This window comes from Sus scrofa, chromosome 10 (assembly GCF_054392235.1).
Source record: "Sus scrofa isolate SSC_HxYL_T2T_F1_AM1 chromosome 10, Sscrofa_HxYL_maternal_Yorkshire_Landrace_v2.0, whole genome shotgun sequence".
Taxonomy (NCBI): domain Eukaryota; kingdom Metazoa; phylum Chordata; class Mammalia; order Artiodactyla; family Suidae; genus Sus; species Sus scrofa.
In genome coordinates this window covers 19253063-19267363 of record NC_139392.1, presented here as the reverse complement: position 1 = coordinate 19267363, position 14301 = coordinate 19253063, and the positions used below count along the sequence as shown (strand labels likewise).

The 14301-nt window shown below is 38.1% G+C and overlaps 1 protein-coding gene and 1 long non-coding RNA gene across 15 annotated transcripts in view; both read left to right on the top strand.

Annotated features, from left to right (window-relative positions):
• The window catches only part of AKT3 (AKT serine/threonine kinase 3), a 301843-nt gene that overhangs the window by 133812 nt on the left and 153730 nt on the right, over window positions 1–14301 (top strand). The gene's annotated exons all lie outside the window — the stretch shown is intronic.
• On the top strand, window positions 6990–12713 carry LOC146398843 (uncharacterized). The gene is made up of 2 exons (XR_014817482.1): window positions 6990–8576; window positions 8860–12713. It is a non-coding gene; the product is annotated as an uncharacterized LOC146398843 (long non-coding RNA).

Genomic DNA, 14301 nt, shown 5'->3' with positions numbered 1-14301 from the left:
CTTTTCAAAGTGTAAATAAAGACCTTTGAACTTGGTTGGTGGACTGAACTTGGTTATAAGATGTGGCAGTATTTAGTGCATTTCTAATCAAAGTTTCCTGTTGTGATCTTAGCTCTTTTGATTGATTGTATGATGAGAAACAAGTGATTTACATTAGAAATTATTTTCTGGGGAGATTTTCTGTTTGTAGTTAATTTTTTCTTTCTTATAGATATCTAACAAGATATTTATAATTTAAACTTAGAAATTATATTTTTGCTTGAACAAAACATAATGTTGATAACATGATTTTAATTAATGATAATGTTGATAATTAATTTTAATTAATACGACTAGGCTTTCAGACTGTTCAGATTACTGATTAATCAATAAAAGAGATGTTCTATGTTAATTCAGGATTAAAGCATTTTAAAAGTTATGTTAAGCTATAATAAAATTGCATAAGAGCTAAAGTCTGAACTAAGATAAACTCTTCAGATACCCTTCTTAATTTTGATTTTAGTTGTGTGTTAGCTATTAGCCACATGTAGAAAAGATATGAGGGAAAATTGAAGCAAAAAATAAATTTAGAAAGTACAATAAAATAGCAACATCAGAAAATCCAAGATAGTAAAAATCTGTGAATGTTATAGAAGCCATTTTATCGTTTTATAGAGCCCCAGTCTTTTTTATGGATGCTGTCTTACAAATTTTTTAAAAAATAAAACAAAGGGTTTGTGACATCATTTGAATGCTGAGGATACGAACTGAAAAAAAAAATTATCTGTTTATATAAGTGGATTCTTCTGTAGGAAATTTCAATTTTTTTAAAGTGAGAATACCACTTATATGTATGTATTAAGAAAATAATTTTTCTCTTCACCAAAATGTTCATTAGATATTTATGGCTTTCTTTACAGTAGAAAAGTATTCTAAAAATCTTATTGTCAATTGAAATAATACCTTGTGTTTTTGTATTGACTTAAGAACACATTTTCTTTCTAAAGATCTTTTGAGCAGACATTCTAAAGGAATAGAAACTGGCTCTTAAAACATGAGCAGCATATATTACCATATCCAACCTAAAGCCAGTAGTTTCTTAGTTTCTCTGTTTTAATAGCAAATCCTATTGGTTTGTCTGAAATAATTTATAAAGTACAGAACTCCTGTATCTGCTGTTCAAAATGCAGCATTTTTTGACCTTATGAAATTTCACACCCCAACAAGTTTTAAAGACATACTGTATGTCACAGTCTGCCAACATCTGCTCCAACACTTCCACTGGCAGAGGCTGAAATAAATGCTGTGCTCTTGGGGAGAGAACCTATTTAGTGACTGACAGTCAACTTATCCATGAAATCAACATTAGTTGACATCTGTAATCTTTACTTGTATAATCAAGTAGTTGTGGGTAGTTGACTCAAACTGGTAAGTGAGGCTAAAGACCAACTCTCGAATTGCAGAATGTGTTTAACATGGATCTTACACTATTTTAAATTGATTGTTTTTAATGCCTGATTTATTAGAAACATAGATTTATAAATGGTAATTATCTGAGGAAGTAAGTAATGCGTAGTGACATGGGCCCTGACTGAGGAAATGGTTCAAGTTGCATCTTCACCGAAAGCCCCGAGTGTGCTCTTGGGCAGGTCACTCTCTGAGTCTCTCTGGTCTTTAGTTCCTTCATCCGCATAGAGAGAGCAGCTGGATTCAGTGACGGTGGAAGGCCCTTTTGGTCTCTGCCGTCCAGTGATTCTGTGAGGGGGGTTTGAGCAAGCCCTTGAAGAGGGAGTCGGAATTCAGCCCATTTGAAGAGAAGGATATTCCAGGCAGAGGATAACAGAGAATGTTTTCAGGGGATGTTAAGAGAAGGAACAGTTGCAGCGAGAGAGGGTAACTTTAGGCAGTAGTTTCCCTTTTGTCCTAGCCCCCTTTAGTATGTGGAAAAAAAGAAATTAGTTTACAAGGTGTTTCTAAGGTATGTTGGGGAATGTTAATTATATACATATATTCTACTGATAGCCATGAGTCCCCTGCTTTTCCTGATAATTAAAACATGGTACATCACATTTAGTCTTTGGTTTTAATGAAATTTTACCAAGATAGGCTTTTTGTCCATATGAAAAAATAAAGTAGAAGGGACTTGGAATTAATGTTTCCTGTCTTCATTAAGTTTTAAATTCCTTGGGAGAAAATAGTTTCAAATGATGCAACTGACAAGGGCTTAATCTCTAGAATATATAAGCAACTTATACAACTCAACAGCAAAAAAACCAATCAATCAATGGAAAAATGGGCAAAAGACCTGAATAGACATTTCTCCAAAGAAGATATACAGATGGCCAACAAACACATGAAAAAATGCTCCACATCGCTGATTATAAGAGAAATGCAAATCAAAACTACCATGAGATACCACCTCACACCAGTCAGAATGGCCATCATTAATAAATCCACAAATAACAAGTGCTGGAGGGGCTGTGGAGAAAAGGGAACCCTCCTGCACTGTTGGTGGGAATGTAAACTGGTACAGCCACTATGGAGAACAGTTTGGAGATACCTTAGAAATCTATACATAGAACTTCCATATGACCCCGCAATCCCACTCTTGGGCATCTATCCGGACAAAGCTTCTACTTAAAAGAGACACATGCACCCGCCTGTTCATTGCAGCACTATTCACAATAGCCAGGACATGGAAACAATCCAAATGTCCATCGACAGAGGATTGGATTCGGAAGATGTGGTATATATACACGATGGAATACTACTCAGCCATAAAAAAGGATGACATCATGCCATTTGCAGCAACATGGATGGAACTAGAGAATCTCATACTGAGTGAAATGAGCCAGAAAGACAAAGACAAATACCATATGATATCACTTATAACTGGAATCTAATATCCAGCACAAATGAACATCTCCTCAGAAAAGAAAATCATGGACTTGGAGAAGAGACTTGTGGTTGCCTGATGGGAGGGGGAGGGAGTGGGAGGGATCGGGAGCTTGGGCTTATCAGTCACAACCTAGAATAGATTTACAAGGAGATCCCGCTGAATAGCATTGAGAACTGTGTCTAGATACTCATGTTGCAACAGAAGAAATGGTGGGGGAAAAACTGTAATTGTAATGTATACATGTAAGGATAACCTGACCCCCTTGCTGTACAGTGGGAAAACAAAATTTAAAAAAAAAAAAAAAAAAAGTTTTAAATTCCTTTTCTTTTGATTTAAAATTTCCAAAAAAAAAAAAAAAAAAACCCAATCTTTATACTCACTGTTTCTACTTCGCGTTTTCTTTTTTTTTTTTTTTTTGGTTTTCCTAGGGCCACACCCGAGGCACATGGAGGCTCCCAGGCTGGGGGTCTAATTGGAGCTGTGGCCACCAGCCTACACCACAGCCACAGCAATGAGGGATCTGAGCCACGTCTGCAACCTACACCACGGCTCGTGGCAACGCCAGATCCTTAAGCCACTGATCAAGGCCAGGGATCGAACCTGCAACCTCATGGTTACTAGTCAGATTCGTTAACCACTGAGCCACGATCGGAACTCCTGTTTCTACTTCTCAATCCACTACCGTCTAGCTTGCTTGCTTGCTTTCTAAACCAAATTTTATTGGCATATAGTTAGTTGACTTATTGTTAGTTTTAGCTGTACAGCAAAATGAATCAGGCATAGGTGTAAATATATCCATTCTTTTTTCCCATGTAGGTTATTACAGACGACTGAGTAGATTTCCCTGTGCTCTGCAGTGGGTTCTCCATCATCATGTCTTTTGTACAGTGGTGTGTGTATCTTGTTCCCATCCTCCCAGTTCTTTCACCCCAGTGGTTTCACCTGTGGTAACCATAAGATTGGTTTTGAAATTTGTGAGTTCGTTTGTTTTATAAGTAAGTTATTTTGTATCATTTTTCTTATTAAATGACACTTACATGTCATATCAGTCCAGCTTTCTTCTTTACTTGATTGAAACCACTTTTTAGTAAGTTCTTCAGTGACCACTTAATTGCTAAGACACATGGACATTTTTCAGTTGTTCTTCTCCTGGATTTTACATCTGAGGTCCATTTTACAGTTTTGGCTAGTACTTCCTTCTCGGGATGATCTCTCCCATTGTGTTCTGGTATGCTTTTCTCTCCTGGTTTTCTTTTGCTTGTTTCATGCATTTTGATGCCAAGGTGTCTTCTGGCCAAGGACTCTTACCCCTGGATGGTCACACTCACATTCCTACTAAGGTTTCAGCTACTCCTGGTGTGCAGCTTGCCCTCACTTGTGTAGCTTCAGGAATGGCCTCTTTCCCGGGCATCAGGTTACTATATTCTGTTGACTCTTGGACACATCTACCGAGATATTTTTTGGACTCAATGTATCCTAAACTGAACTGGAGATAATTTTGCCACCTTTTCTGCCTGTATTCACTACCTTAGGTCTGTCTTGAGCAGAAATCTGGACGTAGTCCAGGCCCTTTTCCCCCCTTCACATCTTCCTCACTCTCATTTCATGTCTAGTCCTGCTGGTTTTGCTTCTTAATTCTTGAACTTAATGTCCTTCCCTATAATCACCCAAGAACAAGCCCTTATCCTCTCCACTGTACATTCTTAGCTGTGGTGCTCTGTCTCTAGTCCTACCACTGATACTCTTCCTTCTGGGACCGAGTGATCTTGCTTGAGTTAAATCCTAACTATGCTGTTACCTCGTGAAAGCCCTGCCCTGGATCTTCAGCGCCTACTGGATCAAGTCCAGCTTCCTCAATAGGTCACGCAGATCTCCTTCAGTCTGGCCTTGCTTTCAACTCTTGCCTCTCTCTCTCCTGCTGTCCAGTTGTACTTGGCAGTACTATACTCTTTATAAGTCCCTATGTAAACTGCTGCTTTTCTACTCTGAGCCTTTGTTTATGCTGTTCCCTCTGGTTGGAATGTCATTCTATCCTCTATTTGCCAGAATAATTTTTTTTTCATGCTTTAAGACGATTGATATTTAAATCGCCAGCCTCATTCCCTTTTAAGGTACTCCTCTGATATCGTTTGTTCTTATCACATTCTTTTTTTTATTTTGCATAATCAAGTAATTATTTATATTTTCCCACATATTTAATTTTTTTAAAAATCCTTCTTTCCTTTCCACTATTTTTATTTTTTATTTTTTATTTTTTTTTAACATGAGGCAGAATAATAACTCAGTTAGTATAGGAGCATGGGCTTCCATGCATCCCCCCCCCCACTGTACAGCAAGGGGATCAAGTTATCCTTACATGTATACATTACAATTACATTTTTTTTTCCCCACCCTTTGTTCTGTTGCAACTTGAGTGTCTAGACAAAGTTCTCAATGCTACTCAGCAGGATCTCCTTGTAAATCTATTCTAAGTTGTGTCTGATAAGCCCAAGCTCCCAATCCCTCCCACTCCCTCCCCCTCCCATCAGGCAGCCACAAGTCTTTTCTCCAAGTCCATGATTTTCTTTTCTGAGGAGATGTTCATTTGTGCTGGATCTTAGATTCCAGTTATAAGTGATATCATAGGTATTTGTCTTTCTCTCTCTGGCTCATTTCACTCAGTATGAGAGTCTCTAGTTGCATCCATGTTGCTGCAAATGGCATTATGTCATTCTTTTTTATGGCTGAGTAGTATTCCATTGTGTATATATACCACATCTTCCGAATCCAGTCATCTGTTGGTGGACATTTGGGTTGTTTCCATGTCCTGGCTATTGTGAATAGTGCTGCAATGAACATGCAGGTGCATGTGTCTCTTTTAAGTAGAGTTTTGTCTGGATAGATGCCCAAGAGTGGGATTGCGGGGTCATATGGAAGTTCTATGTATAGATTTCTAAGGTATCTCCAAACTGTTCTCCATAGTGGCTGTACCAGTTTACATTCCCACCAACAGTGCAGGAGGGTTCCCTTTTCTCCACAACCCCTCCAGCACTTGTTCTTTGTGGATTTATTAATGATGGCCATTCTGACTGGTGCTTATCACATTGTTTCTTCGTTGTCTTATTCGTGTGTTTGTCTCATCCCACTAATCTGTGGGTTATTTTAGAGGAAAGAGTCTGGTGTTAATCTTAGACTTCCTAGTGCCTACATATTAGGGTTTAATAACTTTTGAATGAATGTCTGAAAACATCTAGTTCAAAGTTCTCCTGTTTTAAATGAAAATAATGAGGCCTTTGACAGTCCAGTGATCTTTTTAAGGTTGCATTACTTGGTAGTGGTAGTTAAGTATCAAGATTAAAACTCTAATTTCTCTACTGTCATTTAAAGGTTATCCCGCCCCTCCACCCCGGCCCCTTCTCCATTCTATGACATTTTCCTTATCTAGAGCTTTGAGATATGATTTTGGGTCAGAATTCCAAAACTTAAATTGCTAGATATTCTTTGGCATGCAGAATGCAAAGTCTTCAGCAACTATAAAATGTGGACAATAATATTTGACCTTTATCCTTTTTTGAAAGGATCATATATGAACCATACGTGAAGGTGCCTTCTAAATATAGTACTATAGAAATGTAGGTAAAATAATGTTTTTTCAAAGTACATCTCTAATCAGAATTATTGTAAATTACTAATTTGAGATTGAGATTTATTTTTGCATAGGTAATATTACATTTTGACTGGAAAGTAATGTAGGATACATACAAGCACTATTGCGAAGCTGTGTTCATAGATACTTTGAGCATAGCAGCTTGTGTACCCGGTTAGTAGTCGTGGTCACTGACATTTTGACAATTATTAGCCCAACTCACAAGTGGAAACAGTTGCTCACTGGAAAACTTGAATATGTGGCTGTAATGTCTTGCAGCTTATCCTACTTTTGATCTCATCCTTCCTACACATAGTAGTGGGAAGGGAAAAGGGCCAGCCCTTGTCCCCAAGAGCACCTCCTAGAATTCTCACTTATTCTATGTGCAGATACTGGCCCACCCTGGCAATACTCCTTTCCTCTCTGAACCTTTCTTCCATCCCTTTAAAAAAAAAAAAAAATGCATTTATTGAGCCTATTTTTAAAAAGACATGAAATGTTGACTCACTAACCTGTTTTTCTTCTCTTTGAAAGAGAGTAAGGTAATGATGGGGCTTAACCTTACAAAAACGATTTTTACCTCTGAATAAATATTAGAATCAGATTTTAAATATGTAGAAAAATCAGTTGATTCCTATTAATGCTTTCATTGTGGTTCATGAGCATAAAGAAATAGCTTATGACTTGATTCTTGGTCTTACATAAGACATTGATACAGCCTAGAAAAACAATCCTATAACTGTAGAAAAACCCTATACCATATAAGTATATAAGGATTATAAGAGATCAGGATAGCTTACTTTTAAAGGACTTACTAGAACCATACTAGATACTAAAAGGAGTATAAAATACAGTTTTGGTTGGAAGAATTTGTCATTGACTGAAGGACATTTGACTATAGCACATAGCAATGGGAGGAAGAATGAAATGGATTTTATAGAAAATAAATGCTATAGAAGCTGAGAGAATAGGTGAAGGTAAGGTAGGGTGACTAGATAAGAATGTATACATGAGATACAATTAACATGAACCCAGAAGGATAGGTGATGTTGAGGTTTTTGGGAGAAGGAAGACTTTCTCAGTGAGGTGAACAACAGCAGCAAATACATGATCTCAGAGTTAAGGAGTGGCTTGTTTGTGTCTAGGCGGTATTGTAGATGGATAGAGCATTTTCAGTGGAGAAGAAAAAAGTTAAGATTAGATAAATTGTAATCAGATTGTGAAAGATCTTGAGTACTAGTTTGTTTTTAATGGAAACCCATTGGAAACCAGCAGAGGCTTTTGAGCAGTAAGCGTCCACATCAGTATTTGATGTAAAAAGAATCTGTCTGGATTTTGTGTGCAGTAGAAGGCATTCATCCATAGACCAGCATTTCCTCTCTTCCCACGGTGGGTCGGTCCGTCAGCCAGGTACTGTCTTGTTTTCCCTACTGTCCATCCTCACTGCTATCATCCTAGGATGTTCAGTTCTTCATCATTTCCCTCCTGGATTATTTTGATAATCTCCCAATTGATCTCTTGCCTTCAAATATTCTCTTCTCTATAGAGTATGTAGAAGTGATGCATAGGATAGATTCGTCTTCAGAGAAAAAGTTACTTTGCAAATACCACCTGGCTCAGAAAAGTCTTAAATTTTCTTCATTTTTCATAAGAGGAAGATGAATTATTTTTTATACTTATGTTTATACTGTGTATATTTTAGTAGTAGTCCTTTTTTTCTTCTGTTATTCCTCAGTGTTCCATACAATTTTTTGAAGTCAATTGTTTTATTTTATTAGGTTCAATTGCATGTGGCATTCCTAACCCCGTTTTTGTTTTGAGTGATTTTTAGACCATTTTACGTACTTGATCATTTGAAGATTTGGTGCTTTTTCTCTAATTGTATTCAAATTTTTAGGCAGAGTTGTATCTGGTAACAGGTGAGTCTCTCTCACAGTAAGGAATGCCTTACTTAAAACTTAAGTGAATTACTGCAAATTTAATAAAAATTTCCTCCTATCCTTCCTTTTTATGAGTGGTACTATATTCATGTATTTGCAAAATTTAGCCCATAAACCAAGTTTAGAATTGACAGTGGAGGAGTTCCCGTCGTGGCGCAGTGGTTAATGAATCTGACTAGGAACCATGAGGTTGCGGGTTCAGTCCCTGCCCTTGCTCAGTGGGTTAACGATCTGGCGTTGCCGTGAGCTGTGGTGTAGGTTGCAGACGCGGCTCGGATCCCACGTTGCTGTGGCTCTGGTGTAGGCCGGTGGCTACAGCTCCGATTCGACCCCTAGCCTGGGAACCTCCACATGCTGCGGGAGCGGCCCAAGAAATAGCAAAAAGACAAAAAAAAAAAAAAAAAAAGAATTGACAGTGGAGAAAAACCTTTTAAAAATTACTTAAAAGGATATAGTGTTTAGAAAATTTTAGAGTAATAATGCTGTATTGAGTCACATATTTCCTTCCTCTCATTCAGATCACACTAATCTGGTAAGAAATTTTTCCATAGAATTTCTATTTTTTCCTCTTTTTTTTTTTTTGCATTATGCAACAGATGTGCACAAAAGAAAATGTGTCATGCCATGTTAATAGATATGACAGTGGTAATCTAACATTTCACATCCAGCTCCTACATGTGAGAACAACGCTCTGTCTCTGAAAGACTTGAGCAGTTCCAGGTCCTATATAAACACAAATGTATGTGTGTATCATTTGGATTTCCTGTTACATAATCTCACGATTTTAATACATCCTTTGTTATAATCCTACAGGTGACCTGCTCAGATTTCTTTCAGAACCTGTATGTTCCCTAATAGCTTTCCTGCTCTTTTCACCCTCTTTCCTGATGTACTCGCGAGTTAATCTCTACCTTCTTAGCCCCATTCAGCAGAATATAACTTAGTATGGGGCCTTACGTAGAATCGAGGGAAATGAGAAACTTCCAGGACGTAATCACTGTGTGAACTCACTGAAAGCATTTCCCCTAACACTTATTATAAGATAGGGTATGCTGGAAGATCACTGGACTTGGAGTCAGAAAACCGGAGTTTGAGTCTTGGTTCTACTGCTTTACTAGCTATGTGACCTTAGGCAAGTTGCATAACCTCTCTGATCTTCGTTTTTCTCCTCTTTAAACATGAGAGGTCACGTCAGGATTATGGTGAGGGTTAAAGGAGATGATATATGTGAGAACACCTTGTAAATTATAAATGCTATCAAATAAAAGTGATAACACAGAAGATGGTCAGTAATAGTTGCTCAGTTGAGTTGAATGGCGGCTCTTTCCCTCTCCAGCTAACCTACATTGGAGTAGGATGGAAACAAGTATATTGAATTTTCTTTAAAGACCATTACAGGTTTGAAGTAGCACCTGTTTGCAACAGTCTCTTGAAGTCGAGACCAGCTGCTCTTGTTTGGTTTGGGGAAAAATCCCAGTTTCATCTAATGCCGAGGACTTGGATCTGTAGAAGCTAGTCTTTCTTATATAGCTAAACAAGGTGAGCTAGACGCCAGACCGTGCCCATGGCCTCCTTCTGGAAGATGAAGAAAAGACATCACTGCAGCTGAAAGATCCGCACCCCTGGATTGACCTCAGAGGAACTGAGTGCAGAGACGAAATTCTTTTTTTTTTTTTTTTAATTTATTTTTTGTTTTTGTCTTTTTAGGGCCACACCCACAGCATATGGAGGTTCCCAGGCTAGGGGTCAAATCATAGCTGCAGGTGCCAGCCTACACCACAGCCACAGCCATGCCAGATCCGAGTCGCGTCTGTGACCTACACCACAGCTCATGGCAACGCAAGAGCCTTAACCCACTGAGCAAGGCCAGGGATCGAACCTGTGTCCTCATGGATGCTAGTCTAATTCGTTCCTGCTGAGCCAAGACAGGAACTCTCAAATTCTTATAAGTTTTAGTCAGAAGTTGTTTTGTTATTTAATAAAAGTAATAGCATCCTCAAGTATCTTTCTGTTATAAGAGGATCCTTTAGTTATTAACCCCGAGGGAAATTTTAAAATTAATTTCATTTTTCCATTAGATAATTATTCGAGTTTGTAAGACGGGGATGCAGTGGGGGTTGTTCTTAGAGGAAGGCAGGCGAGGAGTCAGCCGAACATCCGTGTGAGAGCACATTCGAGATCCCAGCAGAATCAACCAACCTCCCTCCCTCCCGTCCTTCACCCGCTTCTCTTCCTCCTCTCGTTGCCTCGCTCCCTCCCTCCCACTCCCAGCCACCTTCCCCTAAGGTCAGCAGTCACCTCTGGCGTAGGTAAAGGCTGCCATCCATGGAATGATTTGCACTGAATTGTTCTTAAATATTTCCCCCTCTGACTCCTTTCTTTCTTCCTTTCCTAGTCATCCTTAAATAACAACCCACACACTTGTTCTGTGGTGATACTTCCTCCCTTGTGGGCCTGAGATTTAAGGTAACACAATTTGGAAACATTGGGTTTACCACAATTACTATTTAAACTTTGAGGAACTCTAAGCTCAAATGAATATTTAGAAAGTTTTCATTGAGGGTTGAGTGTGTTCTCAACCTTGTACCAGGGACTGAGGAAAGGAGAAGGAAGGAAGGAAAGCCACCTTTCTTGGAGCGTTACTGTGTGCCAGGCCCTTCGCGTACGTTATCTCGTTTAATCTTCACAGCGACTCTCTGACATAAGTGTTGTGTTCCCCACTGTAAAGAGACAGAGATTTTATGACCTTCTTTAGGTCACTTATCTGGCAAACGGCAGAGTCAGAATTTCAACCCATGTCTAGCAGTGCTAGCCTGGAAGCCTGTGTGCATTTCATGAAGCTGCAGATAGATGAAAAAACCCTTGGATTTGAAGAATTCATATGCTAGTAGTCAAAAGCTGCCACAGACCCTTAGAATTGGTATTTTGAGCTGGGTATCTTGATGGTTCGGTTCTGAAGTAAGTGTTCTGGTTACTGTATTCAGAAAGAGTTTAGGAAAGGGAGGTAGCGTTCAGGACTAGGTCGCCAAGAAAAGTTTCTTTGGAAATTGGGGTTGTTTGGAGAAATAGTAAGATGTCAAAAGATGACATGAAACTAGGTAATAGGATTAGCAATAATTTCAAAAAAATTTATGAGAAACTTCAGCTGAATCTCTTATTTTTTATTTAAATGGATATGAAATCCTTAGATATAAATGAATGCTCCAAATGGTATGTTATTTCTTTATCCCTGTACAGAGTAAAAAATAGCAAAGGAGAAAGAAGTAGAAATGATAGGAGTAAAGATGGCACTTGATGTTTAGCAGAATGCCGTAATCACACGAGACACTTGGGGTTTTTTTCCGTCAGTGTCAGGCATCAGGCAGTAGGTCCCCTATTTTCCTGCGTGATGTGTTAGGTGCACTTTCTGTAGTAACATCACAGCTCATCATCTCTCCTAGTAGAATATAAAATAATTTTGCTTACGAAAATGAATATCCTATTTTAAAATACCATGTTACAGTCAGTATTTTTTCTTTAGCTAAGATGATTTTGAACTAGAGCTTTTTAGCATGGGGAAAAAAGGGCACATCATTTCTTTATCTGTTTGTTTGAGCTCCAGCTGACCTTGTGTAGGGAGCTGAGGTGCTGTGCATTGGGGGTGTGGAGTGGAGGATCACCACCTGCAGCCTGCGTGTGATCAGCAGCCGTGAAAGGTTTTTGTATAAAATTTAAATATTAAATTAATTATTGATGTTACATTTTAAAATGTTAGTTATTAATAGGTCAATGTACCTCCACTTTTCAACGAAAATTTTGTGGAGTGTAGAATACCATCCAACACCAGCCAGCCTTTGATGCTGACGGATCCTTGTACTGTTAGCTTATTTCTGACCCCAGAGTTTTCCTCCAGGATACTCTTCCATATCTGAAGGGTAAAAATAATTCTTCTCACCTACCTTTCTGAGTGTACTCCTTTATGACCTGATTAAATTTGTAGCTTATATTTGGTAAAGTTAAATTTAGATAAAACCCACCTGACTTATTTTTCAATATTTATTTTTAACCTAATTTTTTATTTTCTAGAAAGTAGAGGTTGATGTGTACTTTTTAAAAATTATAAATTAAAAAATTATTATATGCCCATTGTGTTTGGTGCCTTAATCTCATCTTACTTCTAATTATTACATAGGAAGTTAAGAGAGACTTAAGGAAGTAAAAGAAGAGAGCTAAATTTTTTAAGCACCTACTATGTAAGAGGTGCTTATTTACATGATCATGACAAGAAAAACATGAAATCAATATTACCTTAAAAAAAAAAAACCCCAAACTAGATAGTGGAACTAAGACCTAGAAAGATTAAGAAACTTTTTGAGAGTCTCTAAGCATATACATGGGAGAACTATGATTTTTGTCTCTGGTCTGACACCTCGCTTGAATGCATTTAATCATGAATGGGGTTCAGAAGTGACAGCTCTCTTCAAGTGATGTTAATTCAGCAACACAGAAACTTCATCGCATGTCAGATATTATAGCAGACTCTTATTGTTCTCGAGAGGTGTATTTTATGTAACGGTGCTGTTGATTTATGCTGTAGCAGAGGAACAAGCATGGTGGTAGTAACCAGGTGGCTAACGATTTGATAGAAATTTATTACGTAATTTTGGGCTGGTCACTTAACCACCCTGGTATTTTGTCATCTGTGGTGTGAAAGAGTTGGAATGAAGAATCTCTGAATTCTTTTCTTCTAAAAGTCATTGAGTTACCTTACAGCAGTAGATGATAATTTCTTGAAACATCCAGTCTGCTGAGACGTAAAAATAATACTCTTGTTGAGTACCTGTGTGCCTTATCTACTTTATGTATATATATATATAATTAGTCCTGCTGACATTTTTGCAGGACACATAATATCTGTTTTATAGCTAGGGAAACTGGGCTTATGGAATTTGCCAGTGGCCTTGCATCTAGTAAACGTTGGAACTAAAAGCTAAACCCATAGCTTTCAGGTGTCAGGGTCAGGGCTTTTTTCACACCATTGCTTAACTAACTAAAGCATCCATGGTTTGCTGTAGGGTCTTGAGGTAAGAAATTTTCCAGCACAGGCAGTTCAGAACGCTGTGGGTTTTCCATGCCTCTAGACTACTTTTATGTCAGTGTCCTGGATCAAATCTTGTCATTCTCAACTAGAAATGAAAGTGTGTTTCAGAGCTTGTGGATATTTCTGTTTAAGGAAACTGAAGCTTAATGCAGAGAATTCGGTAGTAAGTGAAGATCTCAGCCTTCTTCCCATTCTATCAAAGATGTCATAGGAGAAACACTAATTTTTAGAGATAGAGTCATCTTGGATTATATGATCATTGCATTTCTAACTAGATTTCAGGGACCCGTTTTTTAATCTCTGCAGTTATATACTAAATCACTGCCTTTCTATTTTGCCCTCTGTATCTTTGTTATTTTAAAAGCTCTTGTATTTTGAGTCAAGTTGAACGAGGCTCAAGGCCGCAGTGAGGGGAAGGACCTTTAAGCCTTGGAATTTAGGAAAGACAGAGAGGCATTCTTTGGGGTTGGAAATAATACATAATCAAGCAGATGCTAATGAAAAAATGAAACGCAGAGAATGAGAAAAGAGGCGAGGGTGCCTGTTTGAAAGTTTTATGGAGGAGAGTACATTGCCCCTTTATTACAATAATGTTTCTGCACTATAATAAGGTCTTTCATTGCAAGTTCAGCCTTTTTCATTCATTTGTTTTGTACTCTGCTTCCTGTTACTAATTGTCAGCACAATGGTCTTCCAACTATGAAGTCTCAGTGTCCTTTTGGACCAATTTGTCATTGTCTTTCTCCCTCACCCCCAACCCGTGCACTATTACTATGGT